Below are 14041 nucleotides of genomic sequence, written 5' to 3'. Positions count from 1 at the left end.
CAGCCACGCTTTCCCAAGAATGCTAACGCCTTGTTACCTAATTCTTGAATTTGAAATCCATGTTCTCTAGGCCGTTTATGGATTTTATGTTCTACAAGGTCACTCTGCTGAAGCGCATGTATCTTTCCAATTTGAATTAGTTTCTCATGACACTTGAAAAAGATGTGCCCAGAGGATATATCAGAACTTGTGGTGCCCGTGTTTGTGATTTTTAGTGTTGTGGGTGCTGTCTTTGTGTAAAGTTGTGCTACATTAGTGACCAGCTGGAAAGTGCAGCCCAGATGCGCTGCTTTGTGTCATTAATAATTTTAACGTGTTGAGCCGCACACCAATAATTTTGGTATGTCAAGCAGCACGCCAGGGAAATGACAAGGCTCACTTGCCACCTGTGAGCTGGATACATATGTATCCATATTTCTGGGAGAATGCAGGAGTCATTCCAGCAAGCTGTTATGTATCCAGCTCTCCCAGATCAGTGAGCAAGAGGCACATTGCCCCAAAAGTTCTCTATTAGGGACCTGGTGTTTGGTTTTCAACCATGAGTTGAGTCCAACACCATCCCTGAGGTTTTTACTGGCCATCATTTTTCATAATTACCTTCTGCATATAATTCACAATAAATGATTTCCTAATTGACTAGTGAATCTTTGTAACAGTTTTTCCAGACTCCAATCATATTTGAATTACTAGTAGGAAGTTCAGCGCACTGACGCTGAAAAAGAGGCCAGCAGCCACAGTTCTGCCAGTGGGGCGCAGAAAAACCAGCATGCTGACACTGAAAAAGCATCCCATCTGCCGTGCTGCACCAAGTTTCAGTGTTAGTGCTCATTTTGGTCCTGTGCTAATGCTGTTCACCGGTATCAGTGGTAAATCACTCAATTCAGTGCTAGTGATTCACTAACACTGGTTAGTCTGGAGGATCAATGGTAGACCACTGCACTGCGCTAAAAGTACCTCTGGTGTCAGCTCAGCCCACAGCAGTTTCACAATTGCCACCAGCAACCCCCTGTTTCAATTTCCCTTCAGCATTATTTTTTAATGATTTGGAATTACATCAGCAATAGTTCAGTGCAAAGGCGCTGATTACACCAGTAGGGAAGCGGTAAAAAAGTGCTATTCTACACAAGCGGGGAGCAAAAGAACTTGGTGCAAAAAGAGAGCAAATTACCAATGATAGAATAAAGGGTATGACTTCAAATAAATAAATGGACTTACTTCGCGCACTGCGGAAAACTCTTTGCGCACCGCGCAGTGCGCGCATTTCAAAACACTTTGCGCACTGCGGGTGAAGGAAGCAAAATTTTCAAGATTTTTTTCAAAGAATCAATAGACAGCCCTTTTATCGTCCTCTGTGAATTTTTTGGGAGTTTTTTGAAGCTTCCATGTATGCTGTAAAATTCATGTTCCCGCATGGCAAAATTCCAAATAATTTATTAAGGGGGTTGAGAAATTGACTCCCAAAAATTAAAAAATTGACTCCCAAATTGAGTTTACGTCGCGCAGACCGCCGCGCGACGTCTGTCCTGGGTCCCCATGACCCAATTTTGACCCGGGGGCATTTTGGGAGTTGATTTTGTAATTCCGCGATCCCAAACGGGAGTCGGAATTTTAATTTTGCAAAAAATGCCGGAAAATAAAGAAAAATTTATACCTCCGCACTGGGTCACGCAAAGCCCCCCAAAATTTTACAGCACTCTAAATACACTCTTTAGAGAATATTGTGAGCTTCACAGCATTAGTACTCCTCAGGGAAACCCTGTGTAGTCAGGGGGCGGATTTGGCGGATTTCCCACTAAGGCAAACCCCCAAAACCTTATCTACGGTGCTCCAAACAGCCCCAAATTTTTTCTGCTATAAGGATAAGCTCTTTAAAACATATGTTAAGCTTCACGGCATTAGCACACCTCAGGGAGACCCTGTGTAGCCGGGGGCGGATTTGGCGGATTTCCTACTACCGCAATGCGCCATATCCTGAGATACGGTGATCCAAAAGCCCCCAAAGTTTTTCTGCAACATAAATACACTCTCTAGAGCATATTTTAAGCTTCACTTCATTAGCACACCTCAGGGAGACCCTGTGTAGCCGGGGGCGGATTTGGCGGATTTCCTACTAACGCAATGCGCCATGTCCTGAGATACGGTGATCCAAATGCCCCCATGGTTTTTCTGCCACATAAATACACTCTCTAGAGCATATGTTAAGCTTCACGGCATTAGCACACCGCAGGGAGACCCTGTGTAGCCGGGGGGGCGGATTTGGCGGATTTCCTACTTATCCTCACTTGAACCCTCTATATCTTCTGATCAAGAAGCGATAAAAAGAAACGGAGGCTTCTCAAAAGATTCCCTGCCCTCTTATCTACAATTACCGATACAGACTGGAAAAATATTCCTAACGGCGTAGGACGGCGCAGAGGAAGAAAACTACGACAATTGCCTTAGGAGGAAATCCGCCTAATCCGCCCCCGGCTACACAGGATTTCCCTGATGTGTAATACACCCGTAAATCTCAGAATATGTTCTAGAGACTGTATTTATGTGTCAGAAATATTCTGGGGGCATTTGGATCACCATATCTCAGGATATGGCGCATTGCGGTAGTAGGAAATCCGCCAAATCGGCCCCCGGCTACACAGGGTCTCCCTGAGGTGTGCTAATGCCGTGAAGCTTCAAATATGCTCTAGAGAGTGTATGTATGTGGCAGAAAAATTTTGGGGGCATTTGGATCACCGTATCTCAGGATATGGCGCATTGTGGTAGTAGGAAATCCGCCAAATCCGCCCCCGGCTACACAGGGTCTCCCTGAGGTGTGCTAATGCCGTGAAGCTTAACATATGTTTTAAAGAGCTTATCCTTATAGCAGAAAAAATTTGGGGCTGTTTGGAGCACCGTAGATAAGGTTTTGGGGGTTTGCCTTAGTGGGAAATCCGCCAAATCCGCCCCCTGACTACACAGGGTTTCCCTGAGGAGTACTAATGCTGTGAAGCTCACAATATTCTCTAAAGAGTGTATTTAGAGTGCTGTAAAATTTTGGGGGGCTTTGCGTGACCCAGTGCGGAGGTATAAATTTTTCTTTATTTTCCGGGATTTTTTGCAAAATTAAAAGGGGCTTGATTAATCGACTCCCAATATTTTGACTTCCGACTCCCAAAATGGGTTTACGTCCTGGGGACCCCAAAATGACGCCTCCCCGGGTCCCCAGGACCAAAAATTGACCCCGGGATTTTTTGGGAGTCGGAAGTCAAAAATACAAATATGAAAAGGGAGTCGGACATTTAATTTCTCCGCCCCTGATTTATTATTTTCATACCCCCTGCGGGGGAGTCGGAGCGCCAATTCCCCGCGCGAGGACGGGAGTCGATCCCCTAATCAGCTTTCGGGGAGTCGGTGCGACAATATTGCCACGTCAACCATCCCCAACCGCGACTCAACCCGAACCGCCCACGCACAGGTACGCACGCCGCACACGCCTCCACACGCACGCCACCCGTCCGTCGACCACTCGATCGTTCCCCGCGCACGCAGACCAGGCCGTTTTTTCGTACAGCTTGTATAGATCGTTCGATATGTCGTCCAGCCCGCTTCCCCTCACAAAAATCTCGTCTCCAGCCCCTCAAAACGATGCTCTGGACCCTGAGCTTATGAAACTCACTCAAGATATATTACTAGCTCACAAGAAAGACCTTCAAGACAAGCAAACCACCCAAAAAGACGAACAAGATCTAGATCAACAACAGGAAGATGAAACCAACAAAGAAGAAGAAGAAAATCAAGAAAAACTATATGAAGAACTGAAGGCTGATGTACTTTTAGATTCATACTTAAATCTGCTAGAAAAAAATGTCTCTGATGTAGATAGTACTCAAAGTAATAAAAAAACTAAAAATGAAGACCCAAAAAAAATTGCTGAAAAATCTGATGAAAATAATGAAGAAGGAGAATATGACTCAGAAGACAAAGAAAATCCGTGCGCTGCTGCCGCTGAATTCGTGGAAAATTTCGATCAAGATACGTTTGAGGTTAATCCGGCGAATGGGGAGCCTTTGTGGTCATTCCCGGTGCCCGCCAATGGCCAATATGAAACTCTAGACAAAATCTCCGCCGCGCTTAGGGATTTTGCCATTCGTCACGGGTACGCGGTTGGAACCAGAAGGAGTGTTAAAGGTAAAAGTAAAACCTTCAAGTGTGACAGGTGAGTTTTCCGTTTTTTTTGGCCTTTCCCCTCTCAAAATGGGATTTTCTGCCAAATTTCCATCATTTCTGTCCAACCCCCATTTTGAAAATTCCGACTGACATTTTTATAATTACGACTCCCAAAATTTGACATCTGACGCCCAAAATTGCAATTCCGACTCCCTTTTTTTTAAAAAAATTTCCCTGTTCCATGATGGTTTTTTGGGATTATGGCTAATAAAATCCATCATTTTTTTTCGTCATTATTAGGGGCGGCAATCCACACCAAAACAGGCGTCCAGGCGAAACTGAAGCAGCCACGGCATCAACTAGACTCATCAACTGCCCTTTCACCGCCACCGCCTATTTCCAGAAGAAGACAAATACGTGGAAGCTCACCGTCAATAATCCGCTACACAATCACCTTCCGTCTGAGTATCCTGCCGCCCACACGACCAATAGAAAGCTCACGCCGTCTCTCTATGAAGAAATGAAGAATCTCGGCGACGCCGGCTTGAAACCAGCGGCTATCCTGGAAGCACTGAAGAAAACCCACCCAGATGAGAAGATTCTAGCCACTATCAGTACAATCTACGTTGCCCGCCGGAAAGCTCAGCAGCAATCGCTTCAAGGTCTCAGTCCGGTCGGTCACCTCAACAAGACGCTCAACGAGACTGATTTCACTACCTCTGCAAAAGTCGACGACAACGGCAATCTCCAGGCCTTATTCTTTTGCCATGCTCAATCAATTGAATTGCTCACAGTGTACCATCATATCCTCCTCCTCGATTGTACGTACAAGACGAACAAGTACGACATGCCGCTGCTTCACATCTCCGGTATTACTGGTGCCAACAAAACTTTCAGTGTTGCTTTTTGTTTCATGAGAGAAGAAACGACATCCTTCTACAACTGGGCGCTGGAATCAATGGTCTCAGTCTTCAATTCTCACAAAATCCCTCCCCCGGCGGTCGTCATCACGGATCGTGAAAAAGCTCTGATCAACTCTCTCTCGACCGCCTTTCCGGATGCTGATCATATGCTCTGTACTTGGCATATTCAGAAGAACCTTCTCGCCAAAGCTTCCAAACTCATCAAGGATCAAGCCCAAGAGAAGGACATGCTCCGACACTGGTCGAATTTGGTCAAAATACGCACGCAAGCTGATTTCAGATCTTCTTTCAGCCGATTTGCGTCGAAATACGGGCCCAAATTCGAAAAATATGTCACAGATACTTGGCTTCCAGTTGCCAAACATTACTCAAACGCGTGGACTAAGGATCTTGCTCACTTCGACAATCGCACGACATCTCGAATGGAATCTGCTCACGCTTTCATCAAGTCTCACCTCCTTGGCCCCCAGCACAACTTCACCGCCGTCATCAAGATCATCAGCAATGCTCTTGAGGCGCAATACCATGAAATTGCGTCAAATTTCCATCAACAGAAGATGACAACCCTGCGGTATCTCCCAAAGTTCTTCAACAAATGCCGTGGCGTCATCACAAATTATGCGCTCCGCAAGGCATACAACAATTTCGTGGACGCCAAAAAGCTTTCACCCAAGGATCAGTGCCACGGACATTACAGCAAACGGACCGGAATCCCGTGCAAGCATCAGATGGTTGAACTTTTGGAATCAAAGGATTCACTGACCCCCGATATGTTTCACGACCAATGGCACATTCAGGTGAGCAGCGGTTTTGTGTGCGGCCTTTTTGGCAATTTTCCATGCCTCTTTGCCTTTTATCTTCCGTAAAAATTGTCGTTCTTTGGGTTTTTTTTTCGGGAGTCGGAATTATTATTCTGGGAGTCGGAATTATAATTCTGGGAGTCGGAAATTTAATATTGGGAGTCGGATGCATATTAATGCGGGTCGGATGTCAAAACATGGGAGTTGGTCATTTAAATCTGATACAGCGCTGACATTTCTTTTCTTTGCCCCCCATGTCCATCCAGTCCTTGCGCCTCACCAAGAAAACCCCTGATGAAGACCTTGTTTCCGCCATAGACAACATCAAGCGCAAGCTCCTGGCCATGAATCCCGCGCAACTGGACTTTCAACTCGCCGCAATCAACCGTATCATTGAAGGCACCGGCACCGTCATTGACATCAAGCTTCCTACTGAACCTCAAAAAACGCGTGGAAGACCTAAAGGATCCACGAACAAACCCAAATCCACTCGCAGGGACCCTTCAAGCTTCGAACACGTCGAAAAGAAGCGCAAGAAAGAAGAGAAGCACGCCGAGAACGTCAAGTAGCAGAAAGTTGAAGATTCAAAGCCTGCGGAGAAGACAAAGAAGAAAACGCCAGCCAAAAAACCCCAACCGCCGACAAATAAAACCACCCTGCCCCCCGCAAAAACTGAAGAACCACCTAAGAAGAGGATCCTCCCAGCGCGCAAAGGAAAATCAGCCCCGCCCAAAAAAGTGGAAGAAGTCGAAGAAGTCAAAGAAGAAAAAGAACCGTCGGAATTTTCAGCAAAGGAGGAATCTTCAGAAAAAGACGACACCTCAGACAATGAGAAACCAGCACCAAAGAAGAAATTCCGCCCAATCAAGGCTGCCAACCAAATCCCACCTCACCGCCCGCAGAGCCTGAAGAAAAACCCGCCCCAAAGACTAGATCACGCGCAATGAAGACCACCGTCGCCGTTTTTCCTCCGCCACCGCCGCCAGGGCCTGTCTCTTGTCCGCCACCACCCCCAGGAGCCTCCAAGAAACTGCCAGTCCCCCCTCGACCCAAAGAACCACGCCAACAGCCTGCCGCCGAACCCCCTGAAGATAATTCTTTCATTCCCTCCCTCCCCTTCATCATTCAGGATAGTGTCTCGAAGGTCTTGGACGTCGACGCAGATGGAAATTATGGATTCTGAGCAGTGGCCTGGGCTTTGGGACGCGGACAGGACGATTACAAGCATATCCGTGACGAATTGATTGACGAAATCACCAACCGCCGCAAATGGTATGTCCAGCACCAAATCTTCCACAATATCGACGCTTTCTTGCACCGACTCAGGGCAGCACCAGGCTTTGTGGATAGGAATAAGTGGATGTCTATGCCATCGACGGGTGAAGTCATGGCCAATGCCTTCCAGCGGCCAGTTTTTTTCTTCTCCAAAAACTGGTCTCAGACTTTCCTCCCATATTTCTGCCCCCCCAACCAAAATCCCCCCATTTTCCTTGGTCTGGTCCAAGATCACTTTGTTCCCCTAGTCCTCAAAGTTCCATTCTTATTCCCTGCTCCCCAGCTTCTTCGCAAGGATTGGGTTTCCAAGGCTTCTCCTGAAGCTCTCCCTTGGGAGAAAAAATTCTCTGACTGTTTCAAATGTACTGCTGGGAGGAAGCTATTGACTCAAGCAACCCATTACTAGTTTTATTTTCTTTTATCTTTTGTTAGTTTTTCTCTTTCTTAGTCATTTATTCTTATTTTCTGCTGTCTTTCTCCCCCCCCCCTCCGAAATGATTTAAGTTGTTGAAGAATCTTATGAAGTTATAATGACATGTTTGAATCAGTGCTGTGAAATTTTGGGGCACTTGGGGGCACTACAGCATTAGCACACCTCAGGGAGACCCTGTGTACCCGCGGGGTAGTTATTTATTCATATTGTGTATAGTCGTAGTTTTCTTCCTCTGCGCGGTCCTACGCCGTTAGGAATATTTTTACGGTCTGTATGGGTAATTGTAGATATGAGGGCGGGGAATCTTTTGAGCGCCTTCCGTTTTTTTATATCTCTTCTTGATCAGAAGATATAGAGGGTTCAAGTGAGGATAAGTAGTAGGAAATCCGCCAAATCTGCCCCCCCGGCTACACAGGGTCTCCCTGAGGTGTTCTAATGCCGTGAAGATTAAAATATGCTCTAGAGAGTGTATTTATGTTGCAGAAAAATTTTGGGGGCATTTGGGTCACCGTATCTCAGGACATGGCGCATTGCGTTAGTAGGAAATCCGCCAAATCCGCCCCCGGCTACACAGGGTCTCCCTGAGGTGTGCTAATGCCGTGAAGCTTAAAATATGCTCTGGAGAGTGTATTTATGTGGCAGAAAAAATCTGGGGGTGTTTGGAGCACCATAGCTCAGGATGTGGCGGATTGCGTCAGTAGGAAATCAGCCAAATGCGCCCCGCAGCTACAAATGGTCTCCCTGAGGTGTGCCAATGCCGTGACGCTGAGTATATGTTTAAAAAAGTTTGTTTTTATGGCAGAAAAAAAATTGGTGGCTTTTGGAGTACTGTAGCTAAGGCTTTGGCGGATTTCCTTAGTAGGAAATCCGCCAAATTAGCCCCCTGGCTATTTAAGGCTTTTCTGAGGGTTCAGACTCACGTACATCTCATCATAATTTCTAGAAAATGTATTTATATTGCTGTAAAAATATGGGCTCGTTTGGGTGCTCCAGTGGCGAGATATGAATATTTCTATGTTTTCTGGGATTTTTGGGAAATTAAATGTCCGACTCCCTTTTCATATTTGTATTTTTGACTTCCGACTCCCAAAAAATCCCGGGGTCAATTTTTGGTCCTGGTGACCCGGGGAGGACGTCATTTTGGGGTCCCCAGGACGTAAACCCATTTTGGGAGTCGGAAGTCGAAATATTGGGAGTCGATTAATCAAGCCCCAATTAAAATTCCGACTCCCGTTTGGGATCGCGGAATTACAAAATCGACTCCCAAAATGCCCCCGGGTCAAAATTGGGTCATGGGGACCCGGGACAGACGTCGCGCGACGTAAACTCAATTTGGGAGTCGATTTTTTAATTTTTGGGAGTCGATTTCTCAACCCCCTTTATTAACTCATGGAAAATATAGGAGCAGCCATTTTTGAACTTTTTAGCTACTTTATGCAAGATAAAGGGTCTGAAAAATGAGAAAATTTCATGTGCAATCCACCAAATTTTGCTATTATGTGGTGAAATTTCCTCATTTTTGAGACCCTTACTCTTGCAAAAAGTAGCTAAAAAGTTTCAAAATGGCTGTTCCTATATGTACCATGCATGATGAGTCAATAAATTATTTTGAATTTTCTGCCCTTGGGAACTTTGATTTTCAGGCACCCAAATTCTACATCTGTTTTTTGCTTTTAATAATTTTTTTGGCATACAAGGAAATCTGGAAAAACTCCCAAAAATTCACAGAGGCCAATAAGAAGCCTTTCCATTCATTGGTCAAGAAAAAACTTGAAATACTTTGATATTTCTCCCGCAGTGCAGGAAATGTTTGGGGACTTTGCGCACTGTGCAGTGCGCAAAGAGTTTTTCGCAGAGCGCAAAGTAAGTCCGTTTATTGATTGGTGGTATTTTTAGGGAGTTGAAAAATTGACTCCCAAGAATTAATAAATCGACTGCAAAAAGTTGTTGACGTCGAGCGGACCGTCTTGGGACGTCCCCCCTGGGTCCTCAGGACCTGGATTCGACCCAGGGGGTTTTGGGAGTCAATTAATTAATTCCCCTCTTGAGAATGGGAGTCAATACATTAATTTGACAAAAAATGACGGAATGTACAAAAAAAATATCTCGTCACTGTTGTACCCAAACAGTTCAACACTGGGTCGCTGCGCTACGCTACGCTATTTCAGCGCTACGCGTTAGCGTAGCGGCAAAAAGCGCCCATCTATTTTGCATAGCGTTAGCGCGCTGTTAGCGCCGCTACGCTGCGCTAATTTTCAGCGGCGCTAACAGCGCGCCAATTCTTTGTTAGCGTTAGCGCGCCGCTAAAGTCGCTACGCTACGCTGCGCTGCGCTACAGCGCTTTTAGCGGAAAAAAAGCCCTTTTTTCCCGCTAAAGGCGCTGTAGCGCAGCGTAGCGCGCGCTCTTTTGCGCCCTGCATGTGTAGCGTTAGCGCAATTGCGCGCATCTGCGCTAACGCTACTCTATCAGCTAAAATAGCTGCGCACCGCGTGCGCGTAGCGTTAGCGCATATGCGTGCAATTGCGCTAACGCTACGCTAAAAAATAGCGCATTTGCGCTGCGCTACGCTACGCTAACCGCTATGGTTAGCGTAGCGACCCAGTGTTGGCAAACACCCTAAAAATTTTCCAGAAATCTAAATACTTTCTTTAGAGAATATTTGGAACTTCACAGCATTAGTACTCCTCAGGGAGACCCTGTGGAGCCAGGGGGCTAATTTGGCGGATTTCCTACTAAGGCAATCCACCAAATCCTTAGCTATGGTGGTCCAAATGCCCCCAGATTTTTTCTGCCAAATAAATACACTCTCTAGAACATATGTGAGTCTTCACGGCATTAGCACTCCTCAGGGAGACCCTTTGTAGCCGGGGGCTGATTTGGCGGATTTCCTACTAAGGCAAACCCCCGAAATGTTATCTACGGTGCTCCAAACGGCCCCAAATTTTTTCTTCCATAAGAATAAACTCTCTAGAAAATATTTCAAGCTCTAAGGAGGTATTACACATCAGGAACACCTTCTATCAACCGTGGTGTAGCGTAGCGCAGCGCAAATGCACTATTTTTTGGTGTAGCGTTAGTGCAATTGCGCGTATCTGCACTAACGCTTCGCTAAAAGCTAAAATAGCTTTGCACCCTGTGCACCTAGCATTAACGCAGATATGCGCAATTGCACTAACGCTACACTAAAAAGTAGCGCATTTGTGCTGTGCTACGCTACACCACAGTGAATAGAAGGTTTTCCTGATGTGTAATACCTCCTTGGAGCTTAAAATATCTTTTAAAGGGTGTATTCTTATGGCAGAAAAAAATTGGGGCCGTTTGGAGCACCATAGATAAGGTTTCCGGGGTTTGCCTTAGTAGGAAATCCGCCAAATCCGCCCCCAGCTACACAGGGTCTCCCTGAGGAGTTCTAATTCTGTGAATCTTAACATATGCTCTAGAGAGTGTCTTTATGTTGCAGAGAAAATCTGGGGGCATTTGGACCACTGTAGCTAAGGATTTAGTGGATTGCCTTAGTAGGAAATCCGCCAAATCAGCCTAATGCCGTGAAGCTTAACATTTGTTTTAAAGAGTGTATTCTTATAGCAAAAAAATATTGGGGCCGTTTGGAGCACCACCAATAAGGTTTTGGGGGTTTGCCTTAGTAGGAAATCCGCCAAATTAGCCCCCCGGCTACACAGGGTCTCCCTGAGGAGTACTAATGCCGTGAATCTCACAATACATATTCTCTAAAGAGTGTATTTAGATTTCTGTAAAATTTTAGGGACTTGGGGCTAATTTCCACATTTTGGCCTGAGAGATTCTGATCTTGCAAATGTTTTTGCAGGCAATTTTGTGCCTTTCAATTTTTGACCCTGTTCCCAAAGGGCCCATGCCCTTTGAATCATTAGAATTGTCTCACTCTTCCCTATCTTTTGCCGTTACACATGTCTCTAGAAGTCCAAGTTTTCTCCTCCCATGACCGTCCAAACTTATGGTTTGTGGGGTATTGGAGGACTTCCCGTCATTTTTGAATAAATCTGGAATTTCAGATTTCACAGGGAAATCTGGAATTTGGGAGTCTGGATTGCTTCGGGGATCTTTGGAAACCTAGATTGCCCTGCAAAATCTGAAATCTGGCGGCTCAGATCTGACTTTCCAGATCAACAGGAAGTCCTCCATTCTGGGCTGTATGACATGTGTGGATTGAACTGACCTTGGAAAACAGTATGCTCATTCAATTCAATTCCACAGGATCCAAGCTCTCCAAGCTCTGGTTAATATGCCTCGGCCAATCCAGCTTGTGCATCCAATACTCATTATGAGGACAGGGATCTCAAGCCAAGAAGGTCAGCTATATTGACCCTTCAGGGCTCCTGAAGAGGTTTGCCAGTTTTTGCTGTGTGGAGGGTGAAAGGAAAAAATGGCATAAAAAGCCACAAAAGCCCCAACCTCTCAGGTAAAAAGTATGACATAAGTCATAAGTGTTGGAATATATACTTCAAGCCCCATTTGAGTGGCCAATCTATATGATCTAAGTTCCATAAATCACCAGTAAGACCAACAGTGTGTTTAGCTCAGTGGTATAAGAGCAGCTCTCATGAATGTAGAGCGTTGCGGGTTCAAATCCCACAACACACAATTCTTTTCACCTGAGTAATTTCAACACATTATCAGTACGGATGCTCTCAGTGAATTGAATTAAAGTTGGACAAACCCTGTGCTTATTTGATATTCATGCTTCCATATGCATATGCAATATCAAATTTCATAATTGTTATGCATTAATCATCATCTACACCACCGCTTGAATTCGAGCTTGGGTTGACGTGGGCCCAACGGCGCGGTCGGCGAAAGGTTGGCCCGGGTGGGCGCCAACCTGCCCGCCCAGACTTTGACCGCGGGATCGGATTGTGTTGAAGATTGGTTGGGCCCCCCTTGACCCGACCCATCCAGCACCGCGGGCGGTCGGATGGGTCGGCCGTGTCTAAACGCAGCCAACCCATGCCGGCTCTGATCCGCGTGCCCACAGGGGAAGCTGGTTGGGCATGAAAAGAGCCCAACCAGCTTTACTCAGCGAGCGCGCCAACGTTGTACTCTGGTTGAGCCCGCGTTAGGCCAACCAAGAACTGATTTTTTTTTTAAAAAAAAAAAAATTTTTTGTGAGCCTCTTTCCATGTTTGGAAAAAGGCTACATAAGTGAGAAATTAAAAAAAAAAAAAAAAGACAAAAAGAGTCTTGTCCAAATCCGCAGACTTTGTCTGACAAAATTTGGAGAAATGGGGTGCATATAACACAATAAACCGCCTGGTAGTATGGAAATGTCCGATGCCCTAGTCGGCAAGGCTGGTGCCTCTCCTAAGCGAGCGTATCATGTCGGTGCTCGACATGCAGGTTGGCGGGTTCGAACCCGGGTAGAAAGCCATATTTTTGCTGCCCGCTCACCGGACCCCGACCGCGGCGCCCACGGCAGGCCAACGTAAGGAATTTGCCGACCGCGGGCTCCGCACGTGGGAATCACGTGGCAGGTCGCGCCGACCGCAGGTGGCGATCACTCCCGCTCCAGGTGACACCAGAACTTCAGGGCGGGGTCGCGGGGGTCGTCTCCACATCGCGTCCCACGTCCAACCGCGGTTGGGGGCGCTCCGTGGTGTATGATACATGACAAACATATTAGATTTGCATATGCAATCTTCATAGTTTGCTCATGGTGCATGAAGCAAGGGGGTGTGTTGGAATATATACTTCAAGCCCCATTTGAGTGGCCAAGCTATACGATCTAAGTTCCATAAATCACCAGTAAGACCAACAGTGTGTTTAGCTCACACTACGGGCAAATAGGTGTTGTTGGGGCCCGCAGCGTCACCTGACGTTGCATTTAGGTTCGCGGCCGCAGTGACTGCACCTACTTGCGCAGTCACGCGGGCTTGCAACAACAGGGTGACGCTGCATCCCGCAGGGACAGCTACATGCCTGTAGTGTCAGTGGTATAAGAGCAGCTCTCATGAATGTAGAAGGTCGTGGGTTCAAATCCCACAACACACAATTCTTTTCACCTGAGTAATTTCAACAATAAGCCTCTCCTAAGGATAGTCCCTTTGGGATATGGGGGTCCCCCCCCCCTCTGTTTGAGAGGCTTAGTTATCCTAGGGAAAGATGAGCAGGGGGGGGGGGCACCTGGACCCTGCGGCAGCAAAGCTGTGTTGGCCTTTAGTTTTATTTAAATACTCATTTAGTTTTGGCAGTCTCATAGCTCTTCTTCTTTTTTGTGACCTGGAATTTAGGGTTTTCACTGTCAGCCGCGGTGATACCAAGAGCTATACTCTTCAAGCTACACCGGCTGATGAGTAAGAAAGTAGCGCGGTTTTCTGGATAAGAACACCGGCGGAGATATAAAAAAAATGCATTTTATTTTATAGAGGGGCCTAACTAAGTTAGGGGTATTTAAGTGCCCTCAGAGAGTTGGTTCAGGGCCTGCGACCAGGGG

This window comes from Puccinia triticina, chromosome 5A (genome assembly GCF_026914185.1).
Source record: "Puccinia triticina chromosome 5A, complete sequence".
In the NCBI taxonomy this organism is placed as follows: domain Eukaryota; kingdom Fungi; phylum Basidiomycota; class Pucciniomycetes; order Pucciniales; family Pucciniaceae; genus Puccinia; species Puccinia triticina.
The sequence above is the reverse complement of the archived record's forward strand: the minus strand, read 5'-3'. Positions refer to the sequence as shown.